Source organism: Rana temporaria, chromosome 4 (genome assembly GCF_905171775.1).
Source record: "Rana temporaria chromosome 4, aRanTem1.1, whole genome shotgun sequence".
Lineage (NCBI taxonomy): Eukaryota > Metazoa > Chordata > Amphibia > Anura > Ranidae > Rana > Rana temporaria.
In genome coordinates, this window is record NC_053492.1 from 259,036,707 (window position 1) to 259,059,163 (window position 22,457).

A 22,457-nucleotide genomic window follows, 5' to 3' on the forward strand; every position below is an offset into this window, starting at 1 on the left:
GGAATTCTGCTTCATCATTGGGAGGAATTCTGCCCCATCATTGGGAGGAATTCTGCCCCATCACTGGGAGGAATTCTGCCCCATCACTGGGAGGAATTCTGCCCCATCACTGGGAAGAATTCTGCCCCATCACTGGGAGGAATTCTGCCCCATCACTGGGAGGAATTCTGCCCCATCACTGGGAGGAATTCTTCCCCATCACTGGGAGTAATTCTTCCCCATCACTGGGAGTAATTCTGCCCCATCACTGGGAGGAATTCTGCCCCATCATTGGGAGGAATTCTGCCCCATCATTGGGAGGAATATTGCCCCATGATTGGGAGGAATATTGCCCCATCACTGTGAGGAATTCTGCCCCATCATTGGGAAGAATTCTGCCCCATCACTGGGAGGAATTCTGCCCCATCATTGGTGCCATTGTGAGGAATTTTGTCCCATCATTGATGCCAATGAATAAAAAAGCACCCCAAGGGCCGGATAAAATCAAGCAAAGGGCCACATCTGGCCCCCGGGCCGCAGTTTGGAGACCACTGGACTAGAACATCAATCGCAGCTATTTCCAACTCCTGAAATTCGCTGTAAATTCGCACTTCACACAGGACAAAAAACTTAACAAATTCACAGCGCAGCAGTGTGAACAGAGCTTGAAAGTGTTTTTTAAAGATAACCTCAGGAGACCCTCCCAAATGCCAACAATACATGAACAACAAATACATTCTTAACTATTCCAGCCATTCTGTGAGAGAAGAGAGAGTAGTGTGCTTGTATATACTGTAGCCAGGGCCACCATCAGGGGGGTACAGGCATTACACCTGTAAGGGGCCCGGATGGCAACCCCCTTAAAAAAAAAAAAAAAAAACTTTTTTTTTATAACAAAATATATATTTTTTTAATATATCTTTATTTTATTTTTTAATAAAGGCCAATAAATAAAGGCCCCGGGTGGCAACCCCCCTTTTTTTTATAAAAAATATAATTTTTTTTGTCTTTATATATTTATATATATATATATATATATATATTTTTTTTTTTTTATTATTATTAAAGGGATCAGAGGTCCCCAGGGCCCCATGTGTGGCAAACCCCCTTTTTTAATTTTTTTGAAAATGTTTATTTTTTTATATATATATTTTTTTATTTTATTTTTTTTATTAAAGGGCCGAGAGGTCCCCAGGGCCCTGGATGGCAACCCACTTTTTTTTTCATAAATGTTTATTTTTATATATATATATATATATATATATATATATATATATATATATATATATATATATATATATATATATATATATATATATATTATTATTAAAGGGCCCAGAGGTTTATTTTTTTTATTTTTATTAAAGGGCCCAGAGGTCCCGGATGGCAACCCCCCTTTTTTGTAATTTATTTTTATATATATATATATATATATATATATATATATATATATATATATATAAAATTAAAGGGCCCAGAGGTCCCCAGGGCCCCAGATGGCAGCCCCCCTTTTTAAAAAAATATAGATATTTTTTATATATTTTTTTTCTTTTTATTAAAGGGCCCAGAGGTCCCCAGGGCCCCGGATGGCTACCCCCCTTTTTTTATATATATTTTGTTCTTTATTTCTTTTTTTGTAAAGGCCCCCCCCCCCCCGCTTCTCAATTTCAGGCGGCAGCCCCCCCCCCCCCCCCTGGTTCTCTGCTCCAGGAGGCCCATGCCTGAAGCTGTGTAAGGGGCCCCATAATTCCTGATGGCGGCCCTGACTGTAGCTGTCTTATTTTGTGTGTTATTTCTGTGGATCCTAACATGAGCACGTGTGAGGAAATGCTCCTAACGTTGCTGAGGTTCCCGAAGACATAAAAAAATTGCATGAGAGGACCAGAGTTCATCGCTGCTGGACTCATCCATTGACACAGGCAACAGCATGTGGTGAAATTTGTGTTTTTTCAACATTTTTATATGTTCAAAAATGATCAGAAATGCTTTCAGATTTAAAAACGGTTATAAACGAAAACGTGCATAAATGCAGTTTACCGCGGTTACACGGGGTTACAAGCGTTTACAAGCATTTGAAATACCAGTAAACGACAGTCCTGAATGCAATTTTTCTGCCTTTAAAAAAATATGGGAGTGTACATATACAAATAAGATAACATAGAGGAGCGGGGATGCTCATAAACTTCAGTTTAGCAGCTGTAGTGTACATGAGGCCTAAGGTGAGAAGGAAAAAGAGAAGGGACTGGACATCATTGTTGATCACCGCAGCGCTCTGATGCATAAGTGGGAGTGGGTACCTGTCAAAACCAGGTACCCGCTCCCCGCACCCCCCAAAAAACAAAAAGGACAAATGTGGCAGCAGAGGGAGGGTGCAAACAAGCTCCATTTTTGGCACTTTTTAATGCTGATTTTCTCCTGTCAGAAGAAGCAGTGTTTACAATAAACCAGTGTGCATGAAGCCTAAAGTGAGAATAAAGTTACATTTTATTTAAACAAAGTGAAACATTGTAACAGCAAACAGTTGCTGTTTAAAAACATTAAAAACTGAATCCCAAAGACTAGGGATGCCCATATAACTGATATTAACCACTTCCCGCCCGGCCTATGGCCGATTTACGTCCGGGAAGTGGTTATGAAATCCTGACAGGACGTTCTAGAACGTCCTGCAGGATTTCATGCCGCGCGCGCCCGTGGGGGCGCGCATCGCGGCGATCGGTGATGCGGGGTGTCAGTCTGACACCCTGCATCTCCAATCTCGGTAAAGAGCCTCCGGCGGAGACTCTTTACCACGTGATCAGCCGTGTCCAACCACGGCTGATCACGATGTAAACAGGAAGAGCCGTCGATGGCTCTTCCTCACTCGCGTCTGACAGACGCGAGTAGAGGATAGCCGATCGGCGGCTCTCCTGACAGGGGGGGTTAGCGCTGATTGTTTATCAGCGCAGCCCCACCTCGGATCGCCACACTGGACCACCAGGGATGCCCACCCTGGAGCACCAGGGTGGGCAAAAAAAAAAAAATGACAGAAAAAAAAAAAAAAAAAAAAGCATAAAGAAAAAAAAAAGATGCCAGTCAGTGCCCACAAATGGGCACTGACTGGCAACCTGGCAAAAATCAGTGCTGCCACCCCAGTGTCCATCAGCGCCACCCCAGTGTCCTTCAGCGCCACCCCAGTGTCCATCAGTGCCACCCCAGTGTCCATCAGTGCCACCCCACAGTGCCCATACATGCCCAGTGCCCACCTATCAGTGCCCATCTGTGCCACCCATAAGTATCCATCAGTGCCGCCCATGAGTGCCCATCTGTGCCGCCTATGAGTGCCCAGTGCCGCCCATGAGTGCCCATCAGTGCCGCCTATGTGTGCCCATCAGTGCCGCCTATGTGTGCCCATCAGTGCCGCCTATGTGTGCCCATCAGTGCCGCCTATGTGTGCCCATCAGTGCCGCCTATGTGTGCCCATCAGTGTCGCATACCAGCGCCGCCAATCAGTGCCACCTCATCTGTGCCCGTCAGTAATACCTCATCGATGTCCATCAGTGCCATCTCATCGGTGCCCATTAGTGCCGCCATATCAGTGGCCGTAATTGAAAGAGAAAACGTATTTACAAAAAAATTAACAGAAAAAAATAAAAACGTAATTTTTTTTCCAAATTTTCAGCCTTTTTTTAGTTGTTGCGCAAAAAAAAAATCGCAGAGGTGATCGAATACCACCAAAAGAAAGCTCTATTTGTGGGGAAAAAAGGACGCCAATTTTGTTTGGGTACAGTGTAGCATGACCGCGCAATTGCCATTCAAAGTGCGACAGTGCTGAAAGCTGAAAATTGGCTTGGGCGGGAAGCTGCGTAAGTACCTGGTATGGAAGTGGTTAAGGGAGTTCCTCAGAGTAAGAGAGCTGTGCAGCAACCGAATGGGCAAGGACCAGGGGTCAAGTCCTGGGGAAAAAAGTGTGGGAACTCCCACCCAAGATCCACTCCCCAAAAAAAAAAAAAATGATAAGCTCATATGCATAATTACTAAACCGCATGTTTTTTTGTTTTTTTTTCGATCCACTGTACCTTAGTAATTCTTTATGTTAGTGGCTGCTTCCTGTATATGGATTCATCGGGTAGTGTGCTCTAGTCCTGCAAAGGGAACTGCGTTCCTGCTGTGAAAAAAGTGCAGGAACTCCGTTCTCACGCGTTCCCGCAGGACTTGAGCCCTGGCAAGGACTGTATGTACTATTTAGATAAAAAGCAGAATGGATCCTTCTTGGGATTTGCTGTACAAATTGGAGAGTGTATGGTAAGCAACAAGTCTGTGTCCAATTGACAGCGCCTATCCTGCAGCCCAATGTGCAAGATGTGTGCACGTATGTAAGGTTGTAAACCTCAGACATGAAATCATAGGTGTGCACAGCCTATTGCATTAGGGTGTGCACCTCAAAGCTCAAAAACACCAATCAATATACGCTTATTGCGATTTTCTTTACCAAAAATATGTAGAAGAATACGTATCGGTCTAAACTGAAAAAAAAAATAGCTTTTTTAAAAAAAAATTGGGCATATTTATTATAGCAAAAAGTACAAAATATTGCTTTTATTTCAAAATTTTCGCTCTATTTTTGTTCATAAAAAAATACAAACCGCAGAGGTAATCAAATACCACCAAAGGAAAGCTCTATTTGTGGGAAAAAAAGGACGTCAATTTTGTTTGGGAGCAACGTCGCAATTGTCAGTTAAAGCGACGCAGTGCCGAATCGCAAAAAAGTGGCCCGGTCATTTGGCAGCCAAATGGTCCGGGGCTGAAGTGGTTAGAGGAGTTGTAAAGTCAGAAGGCTTTTCATCTTAAAGCATTCTATGAATTAAGATGAAAAACTTTGTGTGTTCAGCAGCCCCCATAATACTTACATGAGCAATGTTGCAGGAGTGCGGGACTCCCCTTCTCATTGACTGAGACAGCAGCGTGGTGCCATTGGCTCCACACTGCTGTCAATCAAAGTCAGTCAGCTAATGAGGAGAAAAAGGTGGCGAGGTGGGCCGCGATTCCGTGTCTGAATGGACACACAGAGCTGCGGCTCGGGTGCCCCCCATAGAAATCTGCTTGCTGTGGGGGCACTCAACAGAAAAGAGGGGCCAGGAGAGCCGAAGAGGGACCCAAGAAGAGGAGGATCTGGGCTGCTCTGTGCAAATCCACTGCAATAGAGCAGGAAAGTATAACATATTTGTTATTTAAAAAAAAAAAAAAGACTTTAGTATGACTTTAAGTTCAGTTATAACTCCTGGGATTTGCTGTACAAATTGGAGAGTGTGTGGTAGACAGAAGATCTGTGTCCAATGCACATTGCCTATGGTCTGGTTATGATTTGTGTTTATATTGTTTGCAATATATTGCAATATTGAAGCTGCACCTTTTTTTCCCTATAGTTAACTTTGGGGAAAAGTTCCCTTGAAGTGAAGCTGTGCCCATGCTGCAAGGGTTAAAAAGTTACTAAACCCAGGACCCTGCATTCACTATATCTGGTTTCCCACAATACACAGAACATGGAAATGCAATAATTTTAGTAAATCTAATTATTATTATTATACAGGATTTATATACTGCCAAAGGTTTGCGCAGCGCTTTACATATACAGTAAATATAAACTGCTTGAGGGCCAGTTCACACCATAGAAACGCAGTCCGGATGCGTTGCAGATGCTTTTCTGCATGCGTGTCATTGATGCGTTCTAGTGCGTTTTTGATGCAGTCCAGTGCATCCCCCCCCCTTACAGTTTTTTCTTAACCTTAAATAAGGACATGTGTTTTCCAGTGCGTTTTTGGTGCGTTTTGGTGCATTTCAGTGCGTTCTTTAAGCTTTTTTCAGCATTTCAGTACAGTCCAGTGCAGGAAAAATGCAGCATGTTCTCCTTTTTTTTCTGGAACTGCAAGCACTGGTGTGGATGATGCCATTAAAAACCATATAAGCCACTTTCCATGCATTTTTGATGCAGGAAAAAAACGCATTGGACTGCATGTGGTGTCAACTGGCCCTAATGCCTTTTGTTTTCAGCAGTATATAGCTGTCTTGTGACTTCTATCAGTACCCGGCAGAGCACTGGTTAAAGCTTGTAGGAGGAGTTTTCATTCTCCTCTGACTATCCTATGAGGCTGCATGACCTCTGACTCTCTGTCTGGACAGTGCTGATTGGCCCTGTGCTGATCACATGCACCCTCCCACGAATAAAAAAAAAACTTTCTAGCAATGCACACCAAACTGAGCATGTGCTGAGTGCCCCCAAAGCTCTGTGCAACCAGGAGATGAATTGGGGACAGTAAAAGAAAGGTGAAGATGAGAGAAGACAGTATCAAACAGCCTTTATACACAATGCACAGGATTAACCCCTTAGGTTCCACACTAATTGGTATAACGAGCATGATTACTGCAAATACACACTGATTTTACTGTTGTGAGTTTAGTAACATTTTAACTATTTATTTCTGCCTAGGGAGCAGGAGACGCACGTTTTCTTACCTGACTCCCCTGCAGTCTGGAGATAGATTGTCCCTGAAGTTTTCCCAGAGTTCAGCTTTCAATATCCAATCATGTGCAAATGAAGAAAAAAGCAGCAATTTGCTTTTCACACGATTAGCTAACTGAAGTGAATGATCGCCCAATTTATGAAGTCAAAACCGTCAACTCCTTTAGTAAATCAGCCTGAAAAGAGAAGATCTGGCAGACACTGCTTTGTGCCCAAATCTAGCAATCCTCATTAGATCTCTGCTCATGGACAGCCTTGTATTTCTCCAGGCTTGCTGTACATATAAGTTTACTGAACCTGCTGGAGCTGCTCTTATAAAATATTCAGCAAAGCCCAACAGCCTCTCTTGTTGCTGCTTCCCTCCCACCACTGCACTTGTCGGCAACTACAGGCCGGCCACATTCAGGATCAGATCGCATTGTGTATGCAATAATGGTTACAAGTGCACTGCTAAACAAAACAAACCACCCCCCGGGGGACCATCACAAGAAATAACAGGCATCGCTGCAATTAAAAACATAACAGCAACCTCTCATCACACCAACAGGGCTGCCAGTTCTGGCCACTTGTGATGACTATTAGTGGTGATCGGACACATGCAGGCGATCTGACATTTGTGTACGATCTGATGACACATACAGGCGATCTGATATTTAGTAGCGATCTGATGACACTTACTGACGATCTGATGACCATTAGTGGCGATCTGACAAATACAGACGATCTGACAAATACTGACGATCTGACACATACAGACGATCTGACACATACAGGCGATCTGATGACACTTACTGACGATCTCACACATACAGGCGATCTCACACTTATAGGCGATCTGATGAGGCGATCTGATGGGTGATTTGATGGGAAGTTTAGCAGAGCCATGGGTAATCCCAGTGACCGCTGTCCTCTTACCTGTGTGTGCAGATCGTCCGTCCCAGGAAAGTTTGCCGAGCTGATCGGTGACCGGTAGGTAGGTGGGTGGGGGTGACTAAAATAGTGAGAAAGAAGGGAGAAGGTTGCAGCCGTGCACCCGCCGAGCACACTCCCCTTCCCAGCACAGCCTGCACGGCTCTGAGTGCTGGAGACACGCCGGGGGCGGAGCCACACTGACAGCTGGAGGAGGAGGGGAGGGGCTGAGTACTGGGAGAACACATCACTCCTAGCAGAAGTTTTCTGCTGCTGTGCATCGGACGAACACGCTGATATCACATCATCACTTACTGCTTTTTGCGCCTTTTTTTTATTTTTTTTTAAGCTGATTTATTTATGTCTGTTTTTTCCAGTACAAAACAAAATACAGTTAATTGACATTAAAGTGTATTTCCACTTTTGCAGTCAAATTTGAGAAAATCACACCATTTGTTATTATTATTATTATTATTATTATACAGGATTTATATAGCGCCAACAGTTTGCACAGCGCTTTACAACATGAGAGGAGACAGTACAGTTACAATACAATTTAATACAGGAGGAATCAGAGGTTGATATGTGTTCAGATTCACACAGCATAGTAAAAAAATATATATATATATATTTATTACATTTTGGAGTAGGCTTCTGAACAGACTGCATTCTGCTCTGGACAACGTCACTGCGACAATTCAGCAACCCGTCCAGCACAGACATCCATAGGTAACCCTTAAAGAGGAGTTCCACCCAAATTTGGAACTTCCTCTTAACCCACTCCTCTCCCCCTTACATGCCACATTTGGCATGTAATTTTTTTTGGGGGGGAGTGGGGGCTTCAGCACGAGTGGGACTTCCTGTCCCACTTCCTCCTTCCTGTAGGCGACTAAGCTTAATCGCCTTCAGGAAGTGGCTGCTGTAGGCGATCGCCTAGGACACGTCACAGGTCCTAGGCGATCTCCTGGCCAATTACACGGCGCGGCGCCGGGCCGTGCCGCTCGCGCATGCCCAGTGGGTGCCCGGCCGTGAAGCCGAAAGCTGTCACGGCCGGGTGCCCACACTGAAAATGAAGACGCCGGCCGGGGAGGGGGGGAGAGGAGCGGAGCCCCGGCCGGCGCGTCGCTGGAACGCTGGAGCAGGTAAGTGCCTGTTTATTAAAAGCCAGCAGCTACACTTTTTGTTCCTGCTGACTTTTAATAAACATACAAATGGCTGGAACTCCCCTTTAAGGCTTTACTAAGATCCCAAACCAGCAAAATAGTTACACCAATGTTTTAAGAGCATGGTGACCCTCTTTTTCAGAGAAAATAACTTGTTAGCTAATAAGGGTCTTCAGTCAATTATCTAATTTCTCCTGTGTTCTCAGAATGACAGTATTCTCATTATTTAGAATAATAGACAGACAACACGTGTGAGTCTTGCTGCATTGAGTATGTACTATTTTATAATTGTCTAACTAAAAACTGCCATTTTTTATCATGCTATATGCACTTTATGACTTTACAGTACCTTAGGTAGTAAACAGCCAGAAAAAAAAATATAAATTGGGCCCCCCAGCAGTTTATCCCATAATGTGCTAGTAAGCACCACATACTAGCACATTATGACACACTTACCTACACATGAGCCCTCCCGCTAAGCACTGTCATGGCTCCTCCTGCACTTCCATCCTTAACCACTTGCCCTCCCTGGGGCCGGATATGGACCTTTGTTTGCCTTCATCCAGCCCTTAAGGCATTATACCTGCCACTGACACCAACAATGGGGCACTATTCCTTCCACCGACACCAGTGATGGGGCATAATTTCCACCGACAACAAAAATGGGGCTCTATTCCTCCCACCATCATCAACTATTTCACCCCATAATACCAAAGATTGGGCATTGTTTGCTCTCACTAAGCGCAGTACCCCCCCCCCCTAGTAAACTGGTCCTTTGTTTAGAAAGTTTGGAGGCCTCTGATTTAGACCAATATGTATTCTGCTACATATTTTTGGTAAAAAATAATTCCAATAAGCATATATTGATTGGTTTGCACAAAAGTTATAGCCTCCTACAAATTATGTATTTTTTTTAATAGTAATGACAGCGATCAGTGTGTTATAGTGGGACTGTGATATTGTGGTGGACAGTCAGACACTAACTGACATTTTTGACACTTATTGGGGACCAGTGACACCAATACAGTGATCAGTGCTAAAAATTTGCACTGTTACTGTATTAATGACACTGGCTGGGAAGAATTAACATCTAGGGCGATCAGGGGGTTAAATGTGTGGCCAACATGTCTTCCTGAGTACTATTGTGAGGCGTACTAATGATGCATAGCAACACTGAGCAAATGTGGGTGTCGTAATCAGCTATTGCTGATGTGAAAGTCTCCTAAACGGTGCACATAAGCTTGACTTTAATTTTCCTTGTAGGTACAAATTAATATTGGGACTTTACTACCACTTTAAAAGTTCCTTATGTTTTTTTACTATACAGTATTAGCTAGATTCAGTAAGAGTTAGGCCGGCGTATCAGTAGATACGCCGACCTAACTCGGAATCTGCGCCAACCTAAGTTTAAGTGTATTCTCAAACAGAGATACACTTAAACCTATCTAAGATACGACGGCTTGCGCCGTTCTATCTTATGGTGCAATATTTAGGCTGGTTGCTAGGTGGCGCTTCCATTGCGGTCGGCGTAACAATATGTAAATCACTAGATACGCCTATTCACGAACGTACGCCCGGCCGACGCAGTACAGATACGCCGTTTACGTAACGCATTATCAGGCCTAAAGATATTCCATCAAATAGCTGGAATAGTAATGTTAAAGTATGGCCGCAGTTCCTGCGTCGAAATTCCCAAATTTTACATGGTTTGCGTAAGTCGTCTAATAGGCCCGTGCGGCGTACGTTGCCGCAATGCACACTGGGATATGTAGGCGGACATCAATCACATCAGGACAAACCAAATTAACATTAAACACGCCCCCTCAGCCTATTTTGAATTAGGCGCCCTTACGCCCGCCCGCTTTAGGCTACGCCGCCGTAACTTAGCAGGCAAGTACTTTGTGAATCATGTACTTGGCTCGCTAACTTACGGAAGCGTAGTGTAAACACGATACGCTACGCCGCCGCAAAGTTAGGACGCCCTTTGTGAATCTACCCATATATTTCTTATACCCAGGATGTTGGTACCATTAGACACAATGAATAATCCCAGACCCATATACTGTACACTCTTTTTGGTCCATGATTTCAGTAAATTCATATTTAGAATCTACTTGGTGTGCGGTTTTTCTCTTCATTGCCTGTTTGACAGATTGGGGACACATTGAGTTTCCTTCCATTAACATACAATGCAAAAGTCACGCTTCTAGATCATTAACAGTGTTCAAATCTATCAGTTCCGTGTGCATTTTTTCTGCACAAAATGCATGCACAGTGTTTTCCATGTATTCCAATGACTCTAGTTGGCTCTAGTTCACACCATGCAGTCAGTTTCTGGTCAGTTTCTGCACCGGAAACTGACTGCATGGTGTGAACTAGAGCCAACTAGAGCCATTGGAATACATGGAAAACACTGTGCATGCATTTTGTGCAGAAAAAAAGCACACGGAATGGAACGGAACTGCGTCTGGTGTGAACTGGCCCTAAAACAAGATATAGACATCACGACCACCAGCTGATATTCAGGGATATGATATGAGGGAAATAAGTCAGTTTTTTAGAACATATTTTCTTTGCATTGACCTTATGGACAGTATTAGGCCGAATTCACACTAGTGCGTTGTGTTTTTGAGCTCCATTGTCTTTGCGAATTTCTCTATCAGGTGTTCAGCGGATCCACTGCGTTTTATCTGCGGATCAGCTGCGAATTTGAAGAAATGATCTTCAGAGCTGCTTTTTTTGTGAAGGCCAATCATTGTTAGCTGTGTGATGATGTTGCTAATAAAAGGGAGTGACCTTTCTTGGACTCTTCCTGGTTGTCCAGCAGTAAGTATTGTTTGGATTTCTGAAGAAATGTGTGCTGCTCTGCCCATGTTCATGCCTACAGTTGTTGCTGCAACAGCAGCAATCTTGCTGGAAGTTGAGAGGAGGAGAAGAAGAAGATACTGGGTTCATCCCATCATTGAAAATAGGGATGAAAGAGGGCAGTTCATGATATTGTATGAAGAGCTCCGTGGGTATGAAGACAAGTTTTTTGATTATACGCGCATGTCAATAAATGGGTAACTTTTTTTTTTTGCCTTGCTGCTATACATTTTGGGCCAAATCCACAAAGCAGATGTGCCGACTTAACTCGAGATTTCTAATTTTACACGGCGCGTATCTTTGCGCCTGATCCTCGAAACGAGATACGCATGAAATTCCGGTATTTCTAGACACGCCGCTGTATTTGATAGGCAAAGATGCAAATGAGGGAGATAGGGCGATCCACAAAATTAAGTGTGTGCGGCGTAGATTACGACCTGTGCGCTTCAGTTAGTTTCTCGGAAGAATTTTACACTTTATAAAAGCAGCCCTAATTTTACACATGCCGTGTAAAGGTCAGCTAAAGCAATACCATGAAGGAAGAGCTGACCACACACACTTGCTGGACTACAATCTGTATGCCACCATGCCAGGGGCATCCATGCCCCTATCTATAATAGTGACTTTAGTAACCGAGGGTACCCCCTCTTCTGAGGGAACAGTAGTCAGGAGACGCCTCGCAGAATGCATTTTTGCAGAGTAAACGCACATTAATGATGTCACAATGAGAATGCATGAATGCACGCCACTGTGGTCCCTAGCACAGACACATCACATGCACATCGAAATGGATTAGATCCAAGTCCCCCCCCCTTTGGTACTTGGGAGCAGCAACGCCACGCCAAGGCTCCAATTATGTCACTGTGCATTCATACACCATTCAGGAACCTGGGATCACTTCTCCACCAAAACTGAGGGTGACACCCTTATTTTATCAGGAATGCCACCCCCCCACATTCACACATCATTCACACACATAAATCAAATCATAAGTACAGAATACCAAATGAAATAATAAAAAAAATAAAAAAAACATAAAAATAAAAAAACAAAAGTATCCCTGCTAATTACTTATCGGCGGCGAATGCTATGCCTTGGCTGGCCACGGGCACGGCCACGCCCTCGCGGAGGATGTCCATTGGGGGGGGGGGTGTGAGCTGGTGAAGGAGGAGCCTCCTGGGGGGGGGGAGGAGGAGCCTCCTGGGGGGTGAGCAGGGGAAGGAGGAGCCTCCTGGGGGGGGGGGTGAGCAGGGGAAGGAGGAGCCTCCCCTGCTGGCCTGCCCTCCAAGGCCACTGCAATTCTACTGAGACAGGCAGTGAGGGCAGCCGCATTGGCCTGGCCAGACCTAGTATTGTCCTGCACAGCCTGGGTCAGGGCAGTCACCTCCCGGGCCACGCCTGTTGTGGCGGTCTGTAGGTCGTTCATGCATGTAATGACCGCCACTGAGTTGGTGGCCATATCACCGACTGCCTCCATCATTACACCCAGGCTGTGCTCCATCTGGGTCATTTTTTGGAGCATTTTATCCAGAGTGCGGGTCTGCCGGGCATTGTCCCTCAGCAGACTGACCGGCAGACGCTCGGCCACCTCCATGGTGTCCTGGGTCTCCATCCTGCCTGCCCCTGAGGCTTGTGGCCTGGGAGGAGGGGATAGAGTGACCCTTGTGGGTGGAGGCCTGTTGGGGGAGAAGTGGGAGGGGCTACCCCTGATGGTGGCCTGACTGGTGCCAGCCTCTGGGGTAGCCTCAGGGGAAGACTCAAAGGTCATCATATCAGACGCCAACAGGACTTCCCGGCCAATCTGAATATTTTCTTCCTCCTCCCCCTCATCCTCCTCCCCCTCATCCTCCTCCCCCTCAACCTCCTCATGAGGGGAGGTTTGGCCACTCCCCTCCCCTGGGGAATCCTGCCCTTCTTGGGAGTCATCAGCAGCCTGTCTTGGGGGTGGTGCAGCAGCCTGGCCTGATGGGCAGCAACCTCCTGGCCTGATGGGCCTGCAACCTCCTGGCCTGATGGGCCTGCAACCTCCTGGCCATCTGTGGAGGACACAAAACAATCACAGGTTGGAGGATCCACACACTTGGCACATCTTCCCTTCCCCCACCCACACATGCTAATCACCAGAGAGAAAAACCAAAAACTTACCTGTCCTCACAGGAACATCTGACTGATAGCCAGGCAGGCCCACTACCTGCTGTGTGTGTAAACACTGGGCCACTGCCCATTCCTCTTCTGTCAGTCTGACTGGGCAGGGTCCCCCTCCTCCAGTGCCCCTGGTATGGGCGTCCATCTTTGCCATCTTATTGCGGACAACGCTCCTAAGGTCGTTAATTTTTTTCTGTATGCCAGCGGGGGTCCTGGTCTCCCCCCCCGCCGCATTGACCTGATCCATTATCCGTTTAAGGAGCTCCTTCCTCCTGGCCGGGGGGGTGTTCCGGCTCTCAGGGCCATGCAGATATCGCCCATATCGCACGATGCCCCGAGCAAGAATTCGCTTCTCTCCCAGGGTGAAATTAAGCTTCCTGCGCTTGGGGGCCATCACAGACACCACCCAGCACCAAGAAACTCACCCAAAAAACAATCACCAATACACACCCAACAAACAGACAAAAATACACAGCCAACAAACAGACAAAAATACACACCCAAAACACAGACAAAAATACACACCCAAAACACAGACAAAAATCTAAACACACAAGCAGACAGCTACTATAAATTGTAAATAAAACACGAACAAAAAACAAACAAAATACAAGCACCAAAAAAAAAAACAGCAAAAACAATAACAAACAAATTAACAAAATACACTTATCAAAAACAAACACCAACTAGACTCTCCAACTCCTCAAACACTTTTCTCACAAACACAAGTTACCAACAAACACCAACAAACGTTAAGAGCAGAAGCAAATTGCTCATGGAAGGGAAACACTGGGATATACTTTTGCAAGGGAAGTGTGTTTGACTGGGGCTTTTTATACACAGGGCGATCCTCAAACTAAGTACGCTTGGCCTTTTACCTATCTCACTGATTGCGCCGAGCAAAGTTCTGCACATGCGCAGTGAGCAGCAGATTCGTGCGCGCATGCGCAGTACGGCCGGCCCTTCATTTGCATGGGGTCACGGCTCATTACAATGAAGCACGCCCACTTCCTTCCCACTTGCCATAACCCCGCCTTACGCCTCGGAATTTAAGTTACGGCTGGCGCAATTTTGTGCGCAAATGCGCTGTGGATACGGCACTTACGACACCAATTTAGGGCGCCGTAACTTAAATGACATAAGTTTTCAGAAACTTAATTTGCGCCGCTGGCTGTGGATTTGGCTCTTTGTTCCTCCATTGTTTCATAGTTACATAGTAGATGTTTTTATTTTATTTTAAGTCCAAGTTTTTTTTTTTAAGTTTTGATAAATTGTTAGGAATAATGGGGGTAATCCACAAAGAAGCGGCGCAACGTAACTTTTCAGGTTTAAGTTACACCGCCGCAAAATTTCCACGTTAGGTGCCGATCCACAAAGCACTTACCTGGAAATTTGCGGCGCTGTAACTTAAATCCGGCCGGCGCAAGGAGTTCCTATTCAAATGGGACTCGCCCCATTTAAATTAGGCGCGCTCCCGCGCCGGACGTACTGCGCATGCTCCGTCGGGTAACTTACCCGACGTGCATTGCGCTAACTGACGTCGCTTCGACGTAATTTGCTTAGACGTTAACGTAAATGGCGTCCAGCGCCATTCACGGACGTCTTACGCAAACGACGTAGAATTTAAAATTCGACGCGGGAACGACGGCCATACTTAACATGGCTTAAGACAACTAGGGCTCAGCCCTAGTTTTACGCGGCGGAACTCGACGTAAACGACGTAGATTTAGAGCGACGGGCCCGTCGGAGCGTTCGTGGATCGCCGTAACTGGTCATTTGCATATTCTAGGCCGGCCGCAATGGCCTCGCCACCTAGCGGCCGGCCTAGAATTGCATCCTTAAGATCCGACAGTGTAATTCAATTACACATGTCGGATCTTCGTCCTAACTATGGGAAACTGATTCTGTGGATCAGTTCCATAGTTAGGACCAGGGATACGACGGAGTAACAGCAGTTACTCCGTCGTATCTCTTTTGAGGATTTGGCCCAATGTACCCTCGGTTGGAGCAACAGAACACATGCTACAGAGCAAGCATCCAGCCTGCAGAAAGATTACTCATCAAATTAAGGTACTTTTCACCACCTGTGTCCATTGTCATTGTTATTTGTGAGCATGGAATATTAAGTGAGTAGAACTATCCAACATGTGTAATTATAAATGAATAACCAGACAGAAGATGACCACACAAATCTTTATATATATATATATATATATATATATATATATATATATATATATATATATTAGGGCTGTGGAAATTAACTATTAATTCATCGATTAATCTTTCATTTTTTTGATCGATCAAAATTATTTTGATTTATACTCACCTCTCCACCAGCTTCAGAGAGTTCCGTCGGAGATCCGGTGACGTCACGGACACTGGCGGGGCTTGTCCATCTGAAGGGCTCCTTTGCTGTGCCTTCATATCTGCATGCCGGCGGGCCTTACTATCTGCCACACACAAGGGCTGTTACACTTCCCTCTATCAACCTGGGATTCTACAACCATCCACTGGGAGTTGTAATAGTTCCCTTCACGGGACATCTACATGCCGACGGACTGATGTTAACTTCTCCTTATCTGGATTCAGCAGTGGCATCGTTGTACACATTTTTATACCAGTATCATACTTGGCTTCATGTTTTTATGACTGCTTTTGGTACCGTTTGGTATTACTCGCACCATTTTTACAGTTTATGTAGCTACATCGATTTTATCTCCAGAGCAATATTTATTTTGTTACCTACTTGAAGACTATAAAAGTTTTAATGCTATTCCCATTGAGCGCTGCCTTTGTGTGTTTTTGGTATCCTGCTATCCATTTTTCCAGTGGTTGGTAGATGCATTGGGAATCAGCCTGCAAGGAGGAGATCAACTAAAAGTAGTTGGATCTGTATGTGTATTTTTTTTTTTTTACAATATACAAAATATAAACTGTGCTTTCAAGTATACCTCTTGACAGAATGTTTTACAAAAAAATGCACACATGCTCGTTGACTGTGGGCAGAACTCAAAATTTAAAGATTATGATATGTTCTTTTTAATAATGCAGCCTCAGTGGAGTATATACTTGCATAAGGATTTTCAGCAATGGCAGTGCTGGGAGCATGGCTAGACTTGCCATGTTGCTGTGGCACATGTGGCTGTGGCACATACATCCCCTGAATTTGTGTGGATGGCCTAATTGAAGGAATTGGGGATGGGATGGGATATGGAATTCGCCTGTACATCATATATAGAAGTAGCCTCTTGAAAACTGGAAGGATAGGATGGAGGAACATAGGGGTAAGGTTTGTGTACCGGTTTCGGGTACTGGCTGGACATTGGGAAGTGAATGTGAGATTTAGCTTGTGGCACATATGGCCTTTCACTTGGTAGTGAAAAGGACTGCAGAACGTGTTCTATAGTGGTTCGCATTTCCAAATATCGCTCAGGTAGTACTTTTTTTTTTAAAGGGACAAAATTAAGCGCCAGTATCGTAGCCAGACATAAGAAAGCATTCACCTTTTCTGACATTATTTTTAACATATCTAGTAGATGCTCACTTATGTCCATCTGCGATACTGGCGCTCGCTTACGCGCCACTTTGGCTGGCCGAGCAATGCTTGCATGAGCAGAGGAGGGCCCAGGGATTGCCTCTGCCACTACAGATTCCTCTTCTGTGTTATCTAACCATAGATTAGAGCCTATTTGGATTTGTGTGAGATCCTCATTAGGTTCCATCAAAACTGTATCTACTGGTGCCTCCGATTGTCCCTCCGAACTAGCTCTCCGGTTGATCCTCTAACACGTCTTGTTCATCCCAACTAGCTTCGGTCCTGTATTAAAATAACGATTTTAAGTTAATAATGCAAAATAATAAATATGTATGCCCGATACATTGATGATGTAGATGATAACTTACTCTCTCATTTCTATGATTGGTTTCAGAAAATCTAGGTCCCCAGCATACTAATGGGGTACCCCCGAGGCACTCTTCACTTCTCTGAGGTGTCGATTATCTTTTTTTAAGGCATCCTGCATTCTTCGCCACCATTATTTCAGAAGTCTACACTATAAATTCAAGGTTGGCAAATCAACAATACGTGGCATTGTTCATGAGACATGCATTATTTTATGGGAAGAACTAAAGCCTTTGGTGTTCAAAAAGCCTACAAAACAAGATTGGTTAAAGGTATCCGAGGAATTCTGGGAGCGTTGCAATTTTCCGAACTGGTGTGGTGTGAATTACTGCGCTGCTAAATATGTATGTATCAAGCTGCTGAACACGGCTACCGAAAAATCCATCGTTGCCATCATTTTATTGATATGCGCTGTATTCTCATCCAATATGTAAGTGCAACCTTTAAATACATTTTTTATTGTTTTTTTACGGTGTTACACTATGGCATCCCCTCTTCTCTTTTCTATATTTATAAGTAACCTCTAATACGGATGACCATCTCCTGTACTTCATGAGTGAGAGATCTTCCAGCCTGTCTCCGGGTTACTGAATTTTGCATCATAGCTACTTGCAGATCCCCTCCCAGAAGAGATTCCACACCAACGTTCTAAGCATATACCAAGCCTGATTGACTCTGGAAATTAAATTTTTACAAAGTCCACCCTGTCTGGTAAGCCTGCATATACACTGGTGGTGGGATATCTTTCTGCATTTGGAAATCCAATTCCAATCCACTTATTCTGTCACTGGAAGCCAACAATTTCTTTTCTTATTTATTCTCTATTTTGAACTTTGTGGTATCCACCTATCACGTGGTTCATTCTGGACTTTATCATTTATTTATTTATTGCTTGATGTATCGGCCTCCACTACACGTGCAATATTTATTTTCACATTGTTGACGCAATTTTGACTTTATCGCCACATTTTTGCATTTTATTGTATTTGAGCGCTGCACTTTCTTTTCCAATTTTCCGAACTGTTTGGGAGCCATCGATGGGAAGCACATTTGCATCCTGAAGCCATTTGATAGTGGGAGTCAGTTTTTTAATTATATATTTTTTTTCTTTTGTATTAATGGCAGTGGCAGATGCAAATTATAAATTCCTTTATATTGATGTCGGTGCTTATGGCAGCAGCTCAGATTCAGGTGTATTTGCCCATTCCTCATTTGGGAGAATTGTGAGGGAGAATAGACTTGATTTACCAAACTAATCGTCCTTGCCCGGAACAAATGAGCCTGCCCTCCCATATGTTTTTGTAGGGGATGAAGCGTTTGCCCTTGGGAAAAACATGCTGAGACCTTTTTCTAGGTCTGACCAATGAAAAAAGAATCTTTAATTATCGTCTCACTAGGGCACGCCGAGTAGTGGAGTGTGCATTTGGGATTCTTTGCAATAAATGGAGATTCTTGCACACTGCCATCAACCTCAGTCTGGAGCATGCTGTCTCTGCTGTAAAAACTGCCTGTGCACTGCACAACTATGTGCGAGAACGTGATGGGTATGTTTTTGAGGATTCCCTGATGCATAACATGGAAGCGGCACAGTGGAATGTGACTAGGGGCACTTCCAGTGGGAAATTGATTAGAGATCAATTTCAAAATTACTTTATGTCGCCAGCTGGTGAGTTACCTTGGCAGATGCAGTCAATTTAATTTTATACTTACCTTTCTTGTGTTGGCCAAAAATTCTCTGGCCCTTTAAACATTCTAAAATGACATACTGTAAAACAATGTCACTATGTGTAGGTTTAATGCTGAAAATAAATAAAAATAAATGATCACATTTGTGTATTGAAATATTTGTGACTCCTAAGCTAATTTCAACTTGAAACTTGAGCTAAATTGATGACCTCATCAGTCGCTGTCTGACACTGTTATGTGTGCTCTGTTGGGGGTCATTGTACACAAGATCAAGGGGTTAGGCCAAGTTAAATTGTCACTTGTCATTATGACGTCTTTGTACGACCATCATGGGCCATACCGTTAAAAGGGGCTGACAAATACAGATAGCCACTCCCCCAAGGATCTGCGACCAACCTTGTTAAAGTGAGTTTGCATATTCTTAAAATAGACACGCACGCAGACACCTACAAACAATGGCCAAGGATGTGGGAATGAATCCCTCACCATCAACACGGGGACAAGGTGCATTGGCAGGGAGCCAAAAACACCCTGCTCATGTTGAAAGGATGTGGCATGGTATGGGTCAGGGGGGAGGGCTCCGTAGCACACTTAACATGCCCTGACAGACTGCATGCTTGGATAAGGGCCTGGTCTGGATTTGTGGGGGACCACACTCTGGTTATTTGGGTTTTATTTTAGGTAAAACTTTTTAACATAACTAAATAACATTACCTGACAGTTTTTAGTGCTGATTGCTCAACAACCAGAGCATAGACATATGTCAAACACGATGCTATGCAAGTACATGTGTTATAGGGATTTTTAAGGTTCATTGAGTAATTCTAAGGTGTACTTCCACTTTAATGAACCTACATTAGTAAATACATTGATGTTATCATCCTAGCTTTGCTTGATGGTAATGTTGGGAATCCATATCTAGAGTAGCAATGCAGTTCCAACACTTTTAGCTCTCTCGAAAAACCATAACATCTTATCTTTCACTGTGGCGGGATGCCCAGAGAGATTTGTTCCTGTTTGATAGGTTATAATGATTATTTTTCACTTTGATTGGAGGTCCTGGCACCATGCTGTATAAAGTTGGCAAGATAAAAGCTAACAGTATAGTAGTTTTTGGAAATCCGTGTGGCAGATAATGTCCTTGCTGATAATATTTTTATAATAGCTTAGTGCTATTCCAGTATTGCAAGCAAAAAGCTGTATTCAGTTCACCTGAAGGCTATGGCCCAGATTCACAGAGAGTTGAGCGCACATTACGCCGCCGTAACGCAAATGCCATACACCACGCCGACGCAGCACAGAGAGGCAAGCATGGAATTCAGGAAGCCAGTGCTCCCAACGCTGCGTCTGCGTGGCGTAGGTTTCGAAGGCGCAAGCCGGCGTAGGTGGAAGTGGGCTTGACCCATGCAAACCCATGCAAATGAAGCGTGACCCCATGCAAATGATGGGCCGAGCGCCAGACAAGTCCGTTTAACGAACTGCGCATGCGCCATGACGTGGACGCATCCCCCTGCGCATGCTCACAACCACGTCGGAACAACTGCCTAAGATACGCCGGTTCACTGTGTACGCCATGAACATAACCTACGCCCAGCCAGACACACCTCCAACGTAAAATACGCTGGCTTGGCCGGCTTGTGTTCCCTGGTGCAGACCTTTGCATGTCTGCTGCTGGGTTGCACCTCCTTTATAGGGCTTAACTTTACGCCGGACGTACAACTTATGCGCACCTCTCGTAGCCTGCGTCGGGCGTACGCAGGTTCGTGAATCACCGTATTTCCCTCATTTGCATGTTTGAATGGCTAATCAATGGCAGCGGCACCATGCTCCCAGCCTATATGTATGCCCACTCTACGCCGGCGTAAGCAAGATACGTTGACGGGGTGTTGCCTGGTTTTAGGCGCATCTCCGTTTGTGGGTCTTGCGCACAGATACGACGGCGTACATTTGCACTTATGTTGGCGTAACTTGTTATACGTCGGCGTAAGTGCTTTGTAAATCTGAGCCTATGACTTGAAGTTCTATTTTTAAAAGTTCGGAATTTGTCTTCTTTGTTTGTTGGGTAAAACTGTTGTTAACAATTTCCCATAAAGTTACTTTGGTTCTACCTATGTATGCCATATTTGGGCTATGGTGAGTAATTACGTTACAAATTTACACCACTTACTATTTTTAGGTCATTTTATTCCAGGCCATTAAATCTACCCTTCATTTTAGCTTTAGGTTTACTACCATTCCAAAAGGCTCTCAGGGACAGGTTGTCTGTAATAGCCTTTAATCTAGGACTACTGGGATTCATGCAAGTCCCCAGCTAGTGACAAGGCAAGGCAATACGAACAGTGTTTTTTTTTTTTTTTATGAGGCTGAGTCTATGCTAAACTGCCTTTAACTTTGATGGTTGCTTTTGGAAATTGCTGATTGATGATTGCTTTAAATAGGTAAGAATAGCACCGGTCAACCTAAGAAACATGGGCACCACATCCAATAAAGCAATTTTTTTTTTTTTATAATTCTTTATTTTGTATATCTTTTTTTCTCTTTTCCTCTGTTCCTTCCACAGACATGAAACAATAGGTACAGCTTTTACAATCTCTACATCATTATAACATTCATTGAGATCTTCACCTTAGCATCTCATAAACTCTATTTTACAACCTTATAACATTCCTTGTAATCTTCACCTTAGCATCTCATATACTCTATATTTCCGCCTCCTATTACATTTCTAATCTCCTCTGTACTGGCCCAGGTCCCCTATCCTTGGTGAACCCACTATTTTCGTCTGCTATCCTCCAAGGGGGTGTTCTAAGCCCGAGGAAATGTTAATCGTCCACCCAAAAATCCTCCCTCCCTCCCCACCCAAAAAAAAAAAAAAAAAAAAAAAAACACAAGAAAAAAAAAGAAGAAATGCATCTGTCCCCGGTCTCTCCCCCGTCTCTCCCCCCTCCCCCCCCCCCTATAAGCTCCGCTCCCTATATTCAATGAATGGAGTCCAGGTTCTCCAATAGGTCTCCTCTCGTTCCTGTATTCCCATTGTGAGGTTTTCCATCATCTGTATCTCATTTATTCTGCTAAGCCATTGCAGTTTTGTTGGGGAGGCGGTACTCTTCCATAGGATAGGTATACACGCCTTTGCGGCTGTTATCAAGTGACGGATTAGAGATTGTTTATAGTTTTCCATTGATATGGGAATGTCGAGTAACAAGAACGCCGCAGGTCTGTCTCCTAAGTTTATCCCGGTAATTTCCCGGATTGTCTCCGAGACCATCCTCCAGAATTCTCTTATCACCAGACATTTCCAGAATATGTG

The 22,457-nt window shown here is 44.3% G+C and overlaps 1 protein-coding gene across 5 annotated transcripts in view; it reads right to left on the bottom strand.

The window, feature by feature from the left end:
* The window catches only part of BVES (blood vessel epicardial substance), a 261,522-nt gene that overhangs the window by 78,680 nt on the left and 160,385 nt on the right, over positions 1-22,457 (bottom strand). For 3 of the 5 annotated variants that reach the window (XM_040350171.1, XM_040350169.1, XM_040350170.1), the window contains exon 1: positions 7,391-7,573. The exons of 1 other annotated variant lie outside the window; for it this stretch is intronic. The gene's annotated coding sequence lies outside the window, so the exon portion shown is untranslated. Of the gene's footprint in view, positions 1-7,390; positions 7,574-22,457 lie in introns of those variants that run through there. One more of the 5 variants, XM_040350167.1, reaches the window with a different exon arrangement.